The sequence below is a fragment of the Trichosurus vulpecula genome, chromosome 5 (genome assembly GCF_011100635.1).
Source record: "Trichosurus vulpecula isolate mTriVul1 chromosome 5, mTriVul1.pri, whole genome shotgun sequence".
Classification (NCBI taxonomy): Eukaryota; Metazoa; Chordata; class Mammalia; order Diprotodontia; family Phalangeridae; genus Trichosurus; species Trichosurus vulpecula.
The window spans coordinates 134781637-134796715 of NC_050577.1; the positions used below are offsets into that span (position 1 = coordinate 134781637).

At 37.4% G+C, this 15079-nt stretch overlaps 1 pseudogene; it reads right to left on the reverse strand.

Moving 5' to 3' along the window:
• Positions 1-2905: 2905 nt before the first annotated feature.
• On the reverse strand, positions 2906-3479 carry LOC118849558 (annotated as a pseudogene).
• Between the last annotated feature and the right edge of the window lie 11600 nt (positions 3480-15079).

Genomic DNA, 15079 nt, shown 5'->3' on the forward strand with positions numbered 1-15079 from the left:
AGTCTTTTATGGGAGACAGTACCTTCTTCCAGGCCTCAGGTGACACCTATACTTGTATGTATACATTGTTACTTCCCATGAAATGTATGTTCATTAAGGGAAAAAAAAAGAATTAATTTTTGTTTTTGTATTCTCTGTGCCTGGCATGGAATAAGTACCTTAATAAATCTTTTGCTGATTGAACCTTCTTCCTGCTGAGCCTTAACTAGCTGAAACTGCACCTGGCGTATATTCATGGGGATTGGGGTTGGAGGAACTGAAGGCCTGATGATCTGTTACAGTGGTGGGAAGGGAGTTAGAGGTATGTGAGTACAGAGAACACTTCTCACTTGAGGCACAGTCTGTCAGAGTTCCAGCTCTGGCATCTGTAGGGGTAGGGGTTGGGGGGAAGACGGGCCCAGGGAGAGAGACATTGTGGAGATGGGACCCGAGGGGCGGCTAGGAAGTTGGTTGGTTGGTTGTTCTCTTTCATTCTCAAAGAAGATCAAAATGACATCACCACACTAGACTCAAGTTTCAATGTGTCCGACTGTGGTTGATCAGACCAACACGAACTCGGAATGCTCTACCACAGGTCAGGCACAAATAGTCCATGTGAACATTTGGGGTGGATACTCTAAATTTGTGCCCTGTACCACCAGAGGATTCATGGGGAGGTATGGGAAAATCAGTTACCCCTTCCCTTGTTAGAACTACAGGGGAAAACCTCATTCACCCTAGTGTAGTTTCTGCTTTGACTTCTTTGAAACCTTTTTTTTAATGTCACTTCTGAAGACCAGCTTCATTCAGTGTATAACTGACAGGCACAGCATGAATTTCAAAGGAAGAGAACACCCATGTTATACAGATACAAGAGCCCAAGGCAAAACAAAACAAAAAAACCCCAACATTACAGAAAGGTAAGCTGATCAGAGGATTGGGCCTGACTTGGAGAAGTAGCCAACTAATGGACTTTATCTAAGCATTTTACGGTATTAAGTTTTATTGTCCTAAAACGAACAGAGCTACAGGAGAGACCTCCTCTGGCTTCGAAGCAGCACTTTACAAATTTAGTCACTCTCCCTGTTAAATATGACTTGTTTATTTACTGAGTCTCTCCCAAACGGCGGATTCCCCTCTCACTAGTCATTTATATTCTTTTCCAAAAGCCTCCATCTGTCAGAATCTGTATGGTGTGACCCAATGTAAATAGGATGAGGTATTTTCATTAGTTCCTGTGGTCTACCATGGCTTGTTGTTGCTCCCAAAGGGAAACAGAAATACTGTTCAACACAGTTGGAAAGGTTCAAAGCTCTAGGAGTCAAACCAGGAACACGGATGAGGCTGTTTTTAAAGGAAAACAAAACGAGCAGCCACCGTATCTCTCTCCTTTTCTCTTCTGGACCAGATTCAACTCCATCCTCATTTAAATGTCACACTATCACCTTTGTTTGAACTAACCCTTCTGCCTGTTCATTTGAAGCCAATGAGTGCGGTGAGGAGGAAGCAGCTTTGTTGTGGAGTGACATTCACCAGAAGGACCGGCAAAGTGACTTTCAGGTTTGGGAACTTGAAAGGAAAGGATGACAGCATTTTCAGTTTGGAAGGGGCCTTAGGGCCCACCTGGTACAACCCCCTCTCATTTTGTGGAGGAGATCATTGAGGCTCAGAGAGGATAAGAGGCTTGTCTATAAATATACAGCTAATTAGCTGTAGGGCCTGGAATACAGTGCAAATTTCCTGACTTCGGTCAGATGAACTCTACAGCATAGCTTAGATCTGATGATTTAATATGTATACATGTATATGTGTACACACACTTATATATGTATATATGTCTATATAGAAATGCATAGAGAATATAAATATAAATACATATTTATGTCTATGTGCACACATATACACACATATATGCATATATATTTGTGTGTGTGCATGTCTATTGTACTATTTCTTTTGTACAGGAAACTCCTAGTAAGAAAACTCCCTTCACCAGTGCATATCAGCAATTCCTCAGCAATTTATAGTTTTAAAGAATTTCCTAGAGCATTAAAAGTTTAAGTGAATGACCCAGAGTCACACAGCTTGGCATTCCTGTTAGGTGTTGTACTTGAACACAAGTGGTTATGATGCTAAGATGACTTTCTATCCACGAGGCTGCACTGTCTTTCTTAGATGATATAACCGGGATAATATATTACTTACAGGATCTTTACTAAAACATGATTTTGTAATGCGACATTAATTTTACTACAATTAATACTACCTTTTGTCTGTATAGCCTTGTACATGTGTTATCATGCGTATTCTTTTTTAAAATAACATTTTATTTCCCCCCCCCATTACATGTAAAAGCAATCAGACTTTTTTTAAAGTTTTGAGTTCCAAATTCTATCCCTCCTTTTCTTATCTCCCATCTCCCTGAGATGGTAAGCAGTTTGATATAGGTTATGTGTATTGTCTATAGTCACATAGCTAGCTGGTAAGTGGTAGAACTGGATTTGAACCCAAATCTCCTGACTCATATGACTAGTGCTTGTACCATTACACACAGTTGCATCAGTGTAAAATTTTTTCTCATCTATAGTATCTCTTTTTGAAAAATAGAAACTTTCATTTTAAGAATAACTAAAATATATAGATAAAATCTGTTTTGTTTTTTAGCATTCATTTAAAACAATTTTGAGTTCCAAATTCTCTCAGAAAGCAAGCTTTATGATATTTATATATGTGAAGTCATGTAAATATATTTCTGTATTAGCCATGTTGCAAAAATAATAATAAAAAGCAAGAAACATAAAGAAAATGAAAAAAGTATGCTTCAATCAGCACTCAGTGTCAATCAGTTCTTTCATTAGAGGTGGATAGCTTTTTTCATTGTGGGTCCTTTGGAATTGTTTTGGGTCTTTTTTTTCTTAGTCCAATAAGTTTATTTTTGAAAAAGTACACAAAAATGTTGAACCATTTTATGCATCTTCTGCAGCTGGAGCATCTCCACCCTTAGTGTTCCTGGTATATATCACTTGTGCTCTGTGTTTGGAAACCAGCTTAATCAGACCTTTACTTAGCAGTTCCTGGAGGGCTGCTCAGGCTAGAGAACCCCAGATCTTCAGTCTCTTTGAGAATACTGCAGGGGTGATGAGTTTATAGTTGGGGACCTCCTTGCAGAGTTTGTTGTACGTTGCTTTGTCAAACAGAACCAGATTGTTGAACTTGTCTCGAACTTTTCCCTTGGCCCACTTCTTCTTCTTAGCTTTGCCCCCAGACTTGTTCACGGGATCTTTGTCCTTCTTGGCCGACTTGCCAGCATCTTTCTTCTTCTTATCGTCCTTGGGCGGCATGGTGAGGCTTCAAGGAACTCCTGGTGCTGCTGCCTCCAAGCTAAGATGTCGGACAGAAAGCTGGATCTTTGTCTTGATCAGAGTCGCCAAGTCTTTCACTTGTTATCCTCATTACAATATTGCTATTACTGTATAAAATGTTCCCCTGGTTCTGCTCACTTTATTTTGTACCAGGTTTTTCTGAGACCATCTGTTCATCTTTTTATTGCACAATTGTATTCCATCATAACCATATACCTCAGTTTATTCAGCCATTCCCCAATTGATGGGCATCCCTTCAATTTCCAATTCTATGCCACCACAAAAAAAGCTATTATAAATATTTTTGCACATAAAGGTCCTTTTTCCTTTTCTCTGATCTCTTTGAATTCAGTCCTACTAGCAGGCCCCAGGGTATTCACAGTTTTATAGGCCTCTGGGCATAGTTCCAAATTATTGTCCTGAATTGTTGAACCAGTTCAGAGCCCCACCAATAGTGTGTTAGTGACCCTATTTTTTCACACCCCCTGCAGCATTTACCATTTTCCTTTTTTCCGTTAGCCAATCCAGTAGGTGTGAGGTGGTATCTCAGAATTGTTTTAATTTGTATTTTAATGATCAGTAGAGATTTAGAGCATGTTTTATGTGACTATTGATAGCTTTGTTTCTTCTTCTGAAAACTGTTCATATTTTTTGATCGATTGGGAATGATTGTTATTTTTATAAATTATCTCAATTCTCTAGATATTTAAGAAATGAGGCCTGTATCAGAGAAAGCTACTGTAAAAAATATTTTACCAGCTTCCTGTTTTCCTTCCAATTTTGGCTGCATTGGTTTTGTTTGTGCAAAACCTTTTTAATTTCATGTAATCAAAGTATTCATTTTATTTCTCATCATCCTCTCGATCTCTTATTTGGTCATAAACTCCTCCCTTATCCACAGATCTGGCAGGTAAATTTTTCCATGTTTCGTAATTTACTTAGATCACCCATTACACCTAAATCATTTACCCATTTTGACCTTATTTTGGTATATGATGTGGGATGTTGGTCTATGCTTAGTTTCTGACAAACTGCTCTCCAGTTTTCCCAGCAATTTTTGTCAGATGATGAATTCTTACTTCCAAAGCTTGGCCCTTTGGGTTTATAAAACACTAGATTACTATGCTCATTTACTACTGTGTATTTTGTACATAACCTATTTCACTGATCCACCACTCTATTTCTTAGCCAGTACCATGTTGTTTTGATGATTGCTCTCGTTCCATTGTTTTCTAGTCATGTTGGACTCTGTGACCTCATTTGAGGTTTTCTTGGGAAAGATATTGGTGTAGTTTGCCATTTCCTTTTCCAACTCACTTTTATTGGTGAGGAACTATGGAAATTAGGTTAGGTGACTTGCTCAGGGTCACACAACTAGTAAGTGTCTGAGGCCAGATTTGAACTTATGAAGATGAGTTTTCCTGATTCAAAACCCAGTGCTCTATCCACTGAGCTACCTAGCTACCACTGCCACTTTTTACCATTATCACTTTGAAATGTAATTTGAAATGTGGTACTGTTAGGCCATGTTCCCTCACATTTTTTTTTGCGTTGATTCACTTGATATTCTTGACTTTTTGTCCTTCCAGATGAATTTTGTTTTTTTTTTCCTAGCTCTATAAAATAGACTCTTTGGAGCTCTATAAAATAATTCCTTGGTAGTTTTATTGGTATAGTACTAAGCAAATTAATTTAGGAAGAATTGTCATTTTGTTATACTGGCTCGTCCTACCCCTGAACAATTAATATTTCTCCAGTGTTTTAGATGTTTGTGTGAAAGGTGTTTCATAATTGTGTTCACATAGTTCTTGGGTTTGTCTTGGCAGGTAGACTTTCAAATATTTTATAATGACTGCAGTTATTTTAAATGGGATTTCTCTTTATCTCTTGCTTGTGGGTTTTGTTGGTAGTGATTTATCTGGGTTTATTTTATATCCTACAACTTTGCTAAAGTTGTTGTTTCAACTAGTTTTTTTGTTGATTCCCTGAGGTTCTCTTAGGATGCCATCTCATCATTTGCAAAGAGTGATAATTTTGTTTTCTCATTGCCTATTTTTATTCCTTCTATTTCTTGTTCTTCTTTTATTGCTATAGCTAGCATATCTAATATTGAATAATAGTGGTAATAATGGATATTCTTACTTCACCCTTGGTCTTATTGGGAAGATTTCTAGCTTATCCCAATTACAGATGGTGCTTACTCTTTGTTTTAAAGAGATATTACTTACCATTTTAAGAAATGCTCCATTCGTGTCTATGCTTTCTAATGTTTTTTTTTGGTAATAGAATGGGTGTATTTAATTAACTCAATTTAATTCATAATTAAATTAATATCCCTGCTTTTACTCTGCCATCTTGGCTCCACGCTAGAATGGATGGGTATTATAATTGGTCAAAAAGCTTTTTCTGCATCTATTGATATGACCATATGATTTTTTGTGGTGATGGTGGTGGTTTTGGTGAGGGGTGTGTGTGTGTGTGTGTGTGTGTGTGTGTGTGTGTGTGTGTGTTGATGCTTGAAGTTTTCATAGTATAGAATCAGCCCTACATTCCTGGTATAGATCCCACTTGATCATAGTGTATGATCTTTGTGATATACTGCTGTAATCTACTTGCTAGTATTCTACTTAAATTTTTTACATCCATGTTCACTAGGGAAATTATTCTGTAGTTTTCTTTCTCTATTTTTGCTCTCCATAATTTAAGTATCAAGGCCACATTAGTGTCACAAAAGGAATTTGGTAGGACTTTTTCTTTCCCTATTTTTTCAGGTAGTTTATATAGTATTAAAATTAATTATTCCTTAAACATTTGGTAGAAATCATTAATAAATCTGTTTGGTCCTTGGCATTTTTTCTTGGGGAGATCATTGATGGCTTCTTCAATTTTTTTTTTCGAAATGGAGTTATTTAAGTACTCTAATTCCTCTTTTTTTAATCAGCGAAGTTTATGTTTTGTAAATATTCATCCATTTAACTTAGTTTATCAGTTTACTGGCATATAATTGGGTAAAAGTAACTTCTACTAATTGCTTCAATTTCATCAGCATTGTTGCAATAGCCACTCTTTTAATTTTTGATGCTGGTAATTTGGTTTTCTTCTTTCTTTTTTTAAAAAATCAAACTAACCTGTGGTTTCTCTAGTTTATTGTTTTTTCCCACAATCAGTTGCTAGCTTTATTTATTGGTTCAATGGGTTTTTTTAACTTTCAGTTTTATTACTCTCTCCTTTGATTTTCAGGATTTCCATTTTGGTGTTTAACTGAGGATTTTTGATTTGTTCATTTTCTAGTATTTTTAGTTGCATGCCCAGTTAATTGATCTGTTCTTTCTCTCTTTTATTGATGCATTCATTTAGAGATATAAATTTTCCCTTAAGTACTGCTTTGGCTACATCCCACAAATTTTGGTATGTTGTCTCAACTTTAGTGATTGAGTATTTCTGTATTTTGTTCTTTGGTGCACTCATTCTTTAGGATAGATTATTTAGTCTCCAATCAATTTTTAATGTATGTTTTAAAGGCCCTTTATGAAATATAACATTTTTACATTATCATCTGAAAAGGGTGCATTTACTATTTATGCTTTTCTGCATTTGGTTGTGAGGTTTTTAATGCCTTAATACATAGCCAATTTTTTTAAAGTGACATGTATAATTGAGAAAAGGTATACTCCTTTCTATTCCCATTCAGTTTTCTCCAGAGGTCTATCATATCTAACTTTTCTAAAATTCTCTTTATCTCTTTAATGTCTTTCTTATTTATTTTGTGGTTAGATTTATCTAACTTTTACAGGGGAAAATCGAGGTTCCCCACTAGTATAGTAATGCATTTTATTTTTCCTTTAAGAATTTGGATGCTGTGCCTTTGGTGGGTGTATATTTAGTGTTGATATTGCTTCCTTGTCTATGGTACCTTTTATCAAAATATAGGTTCTCTGATTATCATTTTAATTAGGTCTAGTTTTGCTTTTGTTTTCTCTGAGATAATGATACCCTTGCCTTTTCTATTTTGGCTGAAGCATGAGAGATTCTATTCTCTGACCTTATTTTAACTCTGCATGTGTCTCTCTGTTTCAAATGTGTTTCTTGTAGATAGTCTATTGTTGGATTCTGGTCTCTAATCCATTCTGCTATCTGCTTCCATTTTATGGGTAAATTCATCCCATTCAGACTCAAAGCTATGATTACCAATTGTTCATTTCTCTCCATCCTATTATCTTCTATTTATCCTTCTCTCTCTCTCTGTCTCTTCTCTCTCTCTCTCCCTCTCCTCTCCTTTCCCTCTCCTTCTTCCCCCCCTCTCTCCCCCTTTCCTTCTCCCTCTTTCTTTCTCTCCCTTATACCTCCTTTTACTTTTGACTACTACCTCCTTTAACTTGCCTTCCCTTTTATTACTGTCCATCCCTTTCCTTTATCCCCCTCCCACCCCCCACTCCCCTTTATGGTAGGATAGATTTCCATACACAATGACTGTGTGTGTGTGTATGTGTGTGTGTGTGTGTGTGTGTGTTTTCTTCCCTCTTCGAACCAATTAAGATGAGAGTGAGGTTCAAGTGTTGCCTGTCCTCCCCATTTTCCCCTGTTCTATAAAAGGTTTTCCTTGTGTGCCTCTTTTATGTGAAATAATTGATAATTTCTTGAAAGACGTTATCTAGGTTCTATTTTTGATCATGGATTTCAGGTAGTCCAATAATTCTTAAATTCTCTCTTCTGATCTGTTTTCAAGGTTAGTTGTTTTTCCAATGAGATATTTCATGCTTTCTTCTAAGTTTTCATTCTTTGACTTTGTTTTAATGTTTCCTGTTGTCTCATGGAGTTATGAGCTTCCGCATGCCCAATTCTAATTTTTAAGGGAATAATTTCTTCAGTGAGCTTTTCTGTCTCTCTTTTCTATTTGGCCAATTCTGTTTTTAAAGTGTTATTTTCTTCATTTTTTGCGGGTGGATGGGGCACCTCTTACAGCAAGCTGTTGTCTTTTCATAATTTTCTTGCATTGCTGTCATTTCTTTTCCCAATTTTTCCTCAATCTCTCTTATTTGATTTTAAAAATAATTTTAAGCTCTTCTAGAAGTTCTTGTTGGACTTGTATCCAATTCACATTTTTTTTCTTTGAAGCATTGCTTGTCACAGTTTTAACATTGTTGTCTTCTTCTGAGTTTGTGTCTTGATTTTTCTGGTCACTGTAATATTTTTTTGGTGGTCAAGTTTTTTTTATTGTTTTTTTGCTTGTTTTTCCAGCCTATTTCTTGTCTTTGAACTTTGTTAGAGCAGATCTCTATTCTTATGGTGGGGGTTGCAAAGATTGTCCCAAGCTTCAGACTTTTTCACAATGCTATTTTCAAAGCTAGTTCTGGAGTTTTAGGAGTTTTAGGTGCTTCCAAGGAGAGGTGTGGTCGTTGGTCTCCTGGTCTGCATTCTGGCCTTTACCTTGGAAAGGTCCCTAATCCCTTGAGCCTATAAGCACTTCTCTGCACCTTGGAACTGTGACCCAGAATTAGGTTTTAGCAATGAACTTCCCAAATGGTACCTGGTCCTGTACCCAGTGCTAACACTGGGATCCTGCAGTTGCCAGTTCTCTTTACCATCTCTGACAGCTCTTGAAGGTGCTGCTGCTGCTGCTTTTGCCACCTCCAAGGCCCACAGCTGCTGTTGCTGCCATGTGGATTCTGGGCCAGGCCCCACCCTAGTGTCACAGACCTCTCCTTCCTATCTCCTGAGTTTTCTTGGTCTGGAAAAATGTCTCACCCAACCTTAGTTGACTATGTCACTCCAGGCTTTGATTTGAGGAGTTATTTTAAAGTTGTTTGAAGGAGAACATTTGGAGAGCTTGTCTGCTCCCTCTATTCTGCCATCTTGGCCTCACCCCTGGAAGATAAAATGTTTTTTCAGTTATGAAAATGTTAATATGTGCTGCTTTTTTCAGCACTTAAAAAGGAGATAAAAATCTAAGTTTTATCCAAATAGTGCACCTTAAGAACAATGGTAAACCACTTGTTATTTTAAATAGATTAAATTCTTGAATTAATGTCAACTAGGGCTAGTAAAAAGATATTGATCAAAATGTCAGTAACTTGAAGTAAATGAGAAGCATTTCAAATGCTTTTAAATTGCTTTTGTGAGTTATTTTTAGTTTAGAATGCCTCCTGTATTGAATCCATTGAAGTGTCCAATTTCAAGATCTGCATATTATAGGCATTCCACTTGGCCATGGTCCTTTTCTTCCATAGTAACAGTTTTATCAGCTATTAATGCAGGACTTGGGCAATCTTAAACCCCTATCTGCTGTTGTTTCCTGGGGGAAATTTCTCCATGGGCTTCATTTCACCAACAAAAGACTCCTTATATAGCAATTTTTAGAGTAAGAAAGATGAGGAGCAATGCATTTCATAAACAATCTCATGCAAGGAAAATAATATGTACTGCTAATTTGTAGAAAATCTTGTCATCTACAGAAAGCTACCTTGCATTTGTAATAGAATAATTAATTTGTTCAAAATACTTTTGCAATTGTCATAGTACATTCACTTTTTCGAAAGTCAGTAGCCAATATTCCAAAAATTAGATATATTGTAAATATTTGTTAATACCATTTGTTGTAGGAGCACATATGAATTAGTATTAGGACAATTAAGTTGTTTCTTTTGTCCTGCACTGATTAGGAAAGAGAACACTGCCTTAGACACAGATGAGATTTTAACATTTTTCATACTGGGAAGTAATATCATTGAGCTTTTCTCTTTTGGTTTAAAAGATATAAAGAGTTGTCTCAAAAATCATTTCACAAGTGGTTAAATTGAAGCAAAGAAGAGTACAGCTTAACGTTGTTAAATCAATGTCTCAAACAATTTTAGCCATATTATTTGGAATAACCATTGGCATGTTTATGCTGACATTGTCAAGGATACTAATATTATCTTCTCACTTAACTGAAGCATTGGCACTCCTGGCATACAACATTAGCTGTTGACCCAAACAAACCACTGTGGATTGAAATCCAGCCCTTGCTTAATGTGCTCAGTTCCTTCATGATGATAGCCATCAATTGCTAAGTAAGTATTCAGTTTCACATGATCTGGTGATACCACGGTGGCATAGAAACAACTTACAAGAAAAGCAGGCTCACTATCATTCTTTTTTATGTAGAAGAGGAAATTGGAAAACAGCCAAAGTATAAAACAAATCCACTTTAAACAGTTTCTTCTGTAAACTAATACCCAGCATTGTACTGCGTACATACACACATATGTTTAAAACTATATTTTTGTTAATTACACAAATAAATTTTAAACAGTGGTAAAATATTTGGAGCTTGTATGGTATAATAGGAAGAATTTCTTAGACTGATACTGAAGAGATCTCTGTTCTCTTCCTGACATGGCCCCTAAATGGCTGTGTAACTGAGTAAAACATTCAATCCCTCTGGGCCTCACTTTTTCCCATTCTGAAATGAGCAGATTGGACCAGTTAATCACAAATGTCTTTTTCCACTCCTGACATCCTATAATATAGTTCAAGAATGGTTTGAGCCAGTTATTCGATATCTTGGCCAGTAAAGGAGGCAAAGCACTGTAGGATAAAGGCGAAGACATTTTTGTCAATAACAGCAAGGATGGGGAGGGCAGTGCTGGGTGATTAAAAAGCTATAGAAAAGAAGAGAAGGCCAAGATAGCTGCTAGAAAGCAGGGACTTGATTAAGCTCTCCCTCAGGTCCCTCCAAACACATGTGAAAATGGCTCTGAACAAGTTCTAGAACTGCAGAACCCACAAAATAGCAGAGGGAAGCAGGATTCTCTCCCAGGAAATCCTGGATGGTCGCTGGGAAGGGTATATTGTAGGGATCTTGGAGCGGAGTGGAGCATAGCCAGCATGGGCTGCGCCAGGACAAACCAGATCAGGAGCTGGGTAGAACAGGCTACAGGGCCCTGAATCATTCAGCTGTGGCAGTTACCAGACTTCTGAACAAACAAAAACCAAAGACAACAGAGAAGGATAGTGGAAAAACTGCTAGAGTGAAAGGAGTATGCTGTGGGCCCTAGCCCCAGGGGCGCAGAAGTGGTGCAGCTCTGGCACTGCTTCCACAGCACCCTGTGGGAGGAATTAAGCAGTGGGTCAGAGCAGGACTCTGGAGCCTGCTTGGATCTGGCTCACTGCCCAGGTTGGCGGTTCTTGGGGGAGGAGGAGCACTGATGTGGCAGACATTGCTGTGTAGAAGTAGCTCTGAAAACAGCAGCACAGTCCCTTAAGCTTGGGACAAAGTACTCTCTACTCTGCAAGGAGTCAGACACTGACAAAAAGCTCAAGGGTCAAGTAGTTGGCTGGGAACATGAACAAGCAGTGAAAATGGACTCAGATTCAGACTCAGACTTTGGAATCTTTCTTTGGTGACAAAGAAGATCAAAACATACAGCCAGAAGAAGTCAATAAAGTCAAAGAGCCTATATCAAAAGCCTCCAAGAAAATTATGAATTGGTCTCAGGCCATAGAAGAGCTCAAAAAGGATTTGGAAAAGCAAGTTAGAGAAGTAGAGGAAAAATTGGGAAGATAAATGAGAGTGATACAGGAAAACCATGAAAAACAAGTCAATGACTTGCTAAAGGAGACCCAAAGAAATACTGAATAAAACAACACCTTAAAAAATAGACTAACTCAAATGGCAAAAGAGCTCCAAAAAGCCAATGAGGAGAAGAATGCCTTGAAAGGCAGAATTAGCCAAATGGAAAAGGAGGTCCAAAAGACCACTGAAGAAAATACTACCTTAAAAATTAGATTGGAGCAAGTGGAAGCCAGTGACTTTATGAGAAATCAAGATATTATAAAACAGAACCAAAGGAATGAAAAAATGGAAGACAATATGAAATATCTTATTGGAAAAACCACTGACCTGGAAAATAGATCCAGGAGAGATAATTTAAAAATTATTGGACTACCTGAAAGCCATGATCAAAAAAAAAAGAACCTAGACACTGTCTTTCAAGAAATTATCAAGGATAACTTCCCTGATATTCTAGAGCCAGAGGGTAAAATAGAAATTGAAAGAATCCAACGATTTCCTCTTGAAAAAGATCCCAAAAAGAAAACTCCTAGGAATATTGTCACCAAATTCCAGAATTCCCAGGTCAAGGAGAAAATACTACAAGCAGCCAGAAAGAAACAATTTGAGTATTGTGGAAATACAATCAGCATAATACAAGATCTTGCAGCTTCTACATTAAGAGATCGAAGGGCTTGGAATATATTCCAGAGGTCAATGGAGCTAGGATTAAAACCAAGAATCACCTACCCAGTAAAACTTAGTATCATGCTCCAAGGCAAAATATGGATCTTCAATAAAATAGGGGACTTTTAAGCTTTCTCAGTGAAAAGACCAGAGCTGAATAGAAAATTTGACTTTCAAACACAGGAATCAAGAGAAGCATGAAAAGGTAAACAAGAAAGAGGAATCATAAGGGACTTACTAAGGTGGAACTGTTTTGCTTACATTTCTACATGGAAAGATGATGTGTGTTATTCATGAGACCTTTCTCAGTATTACGGTAGTTGAAGGGAATATACATATATATATATATATAGGCAGAGGGCACAGGGTGAGTTCAATATGAAGGGATGATATCTAAAAAAATTAAATTAAAGTAAGGGATGAGAGAGGAATATATAGAGACAGAGAGAAAGGGAGAGATAGAATGGGATAAATTATCTCACACAGAAATGGCAGGAAAAAGCAGTTCTGCGGGAAGGGAAGAGGGGGCAGGTGAGGGGGAATGAGTGAATCTTGTTCCCATCAGATTTGACTTGAGGAGGGAATAACATACACACTCAGTTGGGTATCTTACCCCACATGAAAGTAGGGGGAAGGGGATAAGAAAGGGGGAATGATAGAAGGGAAGGTACATAAGGGGAAGAAGTAATCAAAGGCAAACACTTTTTGTTAACTTCTTATTTATTTATTTAGTTTTCAGCATTGATTTTCACAAGAGCATGAATTACAAATTTTCTCCCCATTTCTACTCTCCCCCCACTCCAAGATGGCATATATTCTGATTGCCCCGTTCTCCAGTCAGCCCTCCCTTCTGTCACCCTACTCCCCCCATCCCCTTTTCCCTTACTTTCTTGTAGGGCAAGATAGATTTCTATGCCCCACTGCATGTATATCTTATTTCCTAGTTGCATGCAAAAACTTTTTTTGAACATCTCCTTTAAAACTTTGAGTTCCAAATTCTCTCCCTTCTTCCCTCCCCACTCACCCTCCCTAAGAAGGCAAGCAATTAAACATAGGCCACATGTGGATCATTATGTAAAACCTTTCCACAATGCTCATGTTGTGAAAAATTAACTATATTTTGCTCCTTCCTATCCTATCCCCCTTTGTTCAGTTTTCTCCCTTGAACCTGTCCCTTTTTGAAAGTGTTTGCTTTTGATTACCTCCTCCCTCTATTTGCCCTCCCTTCAATCATCCCCCCTTTTTATCTCCTTCCTCCTTCTTTCCTGTGGGGTAAGATACCCAATTGAGTGTGTCTGTTATTCCCTCCTCAAGTCAAATCCCATGAGAACAAGATTCACTCCTTCCCCCTTACCTGTCCCCTCTTCCCTTCCTACAGAAATGCTTTTTCTTTCCACTTTTATGTGAGATAATTTACCCCATTCTATCTCTCCCTTTCTCCCTCTCTCAATATATTCCTCTCTCATTCCTTCATATTCAACTCACCCTGTGCCCTCTGTGTGTGTGTATACATGTATATATGTGTATGTGTGTATATATATATATATATATATATATATATGCATATATATATATATGTGGGGGGTGTGTGTGTGTGTGTGTGTGTATTCCCTTCAGCTACCCAAATACTGAGGTCTCATGAATTATACATATCATCTTTCCATGTAGGAATGTAAACAAAACAGTTCCACTTTAGTAAGTCCCTTATGATTTCTCTTTCTTGTTTACCTTTTCATGCTTCTCTTGATTCTTGTGTTGGAAAGTCAAATTTTCTACTCAGCTCTGGTCTTTTCACTGAGAAACCTTGAAAGTCCCTTATTTTATTGAAAATCCATATTTTGCCTTGGAGCATGATACTCAGTTTTGCTGGGTAGGTGATTCTTGGTTTTAATCCTAGCTCCATTGAGCTCCGGAATATCATATTCCAAGCCCTTTGATCCCTTAATGTAGAAGCTGCTAGATCTTGTGTTATTCTGATTGTATTTCCACAATACTCAAATAGTTTCTTTCTGGCTGCTTGCAATATTTTCTACTTGATCTGGGAGCTCTGGAATTTGGCGACAACGTTCCTAGGAGTTTTCTTTTTGGGATCTTTTACAGGAGGTGATTGGTGGATTCTTTCAATGTCTATTTTACCCTCTGGCTCTAGAATATCAGGGAAGTTCTCCTTGATAATTTCTTGAAAGATAATATCTAGGCTCTTTTTTTGATCATGGCTTTCAGGTAGTCCAATAATTTTTAAATTATCTCTCCTGGATCTATTTTCCAGGTCAGTGGTTTTTCCAATAAGATATTTCATATTGTCTTCCATTTTTTCATTCCTTTGGTTCTGTTTTATAATATCTTGATTTCTCATAAAGTCACTGGCTTCCACTTGCTCCAATCTAATTTTTAAGGTAGTATTTTCTTCAGTGGTCTTTTGGACCTCCTTTTCCATTTGGCTAATTCTGCCTTTCAAGGCATTCTTCTCCTCATTGGCTTTTTGGAGCTCTTTTGCCATTTGAGTTAGTCTATTTTTTAA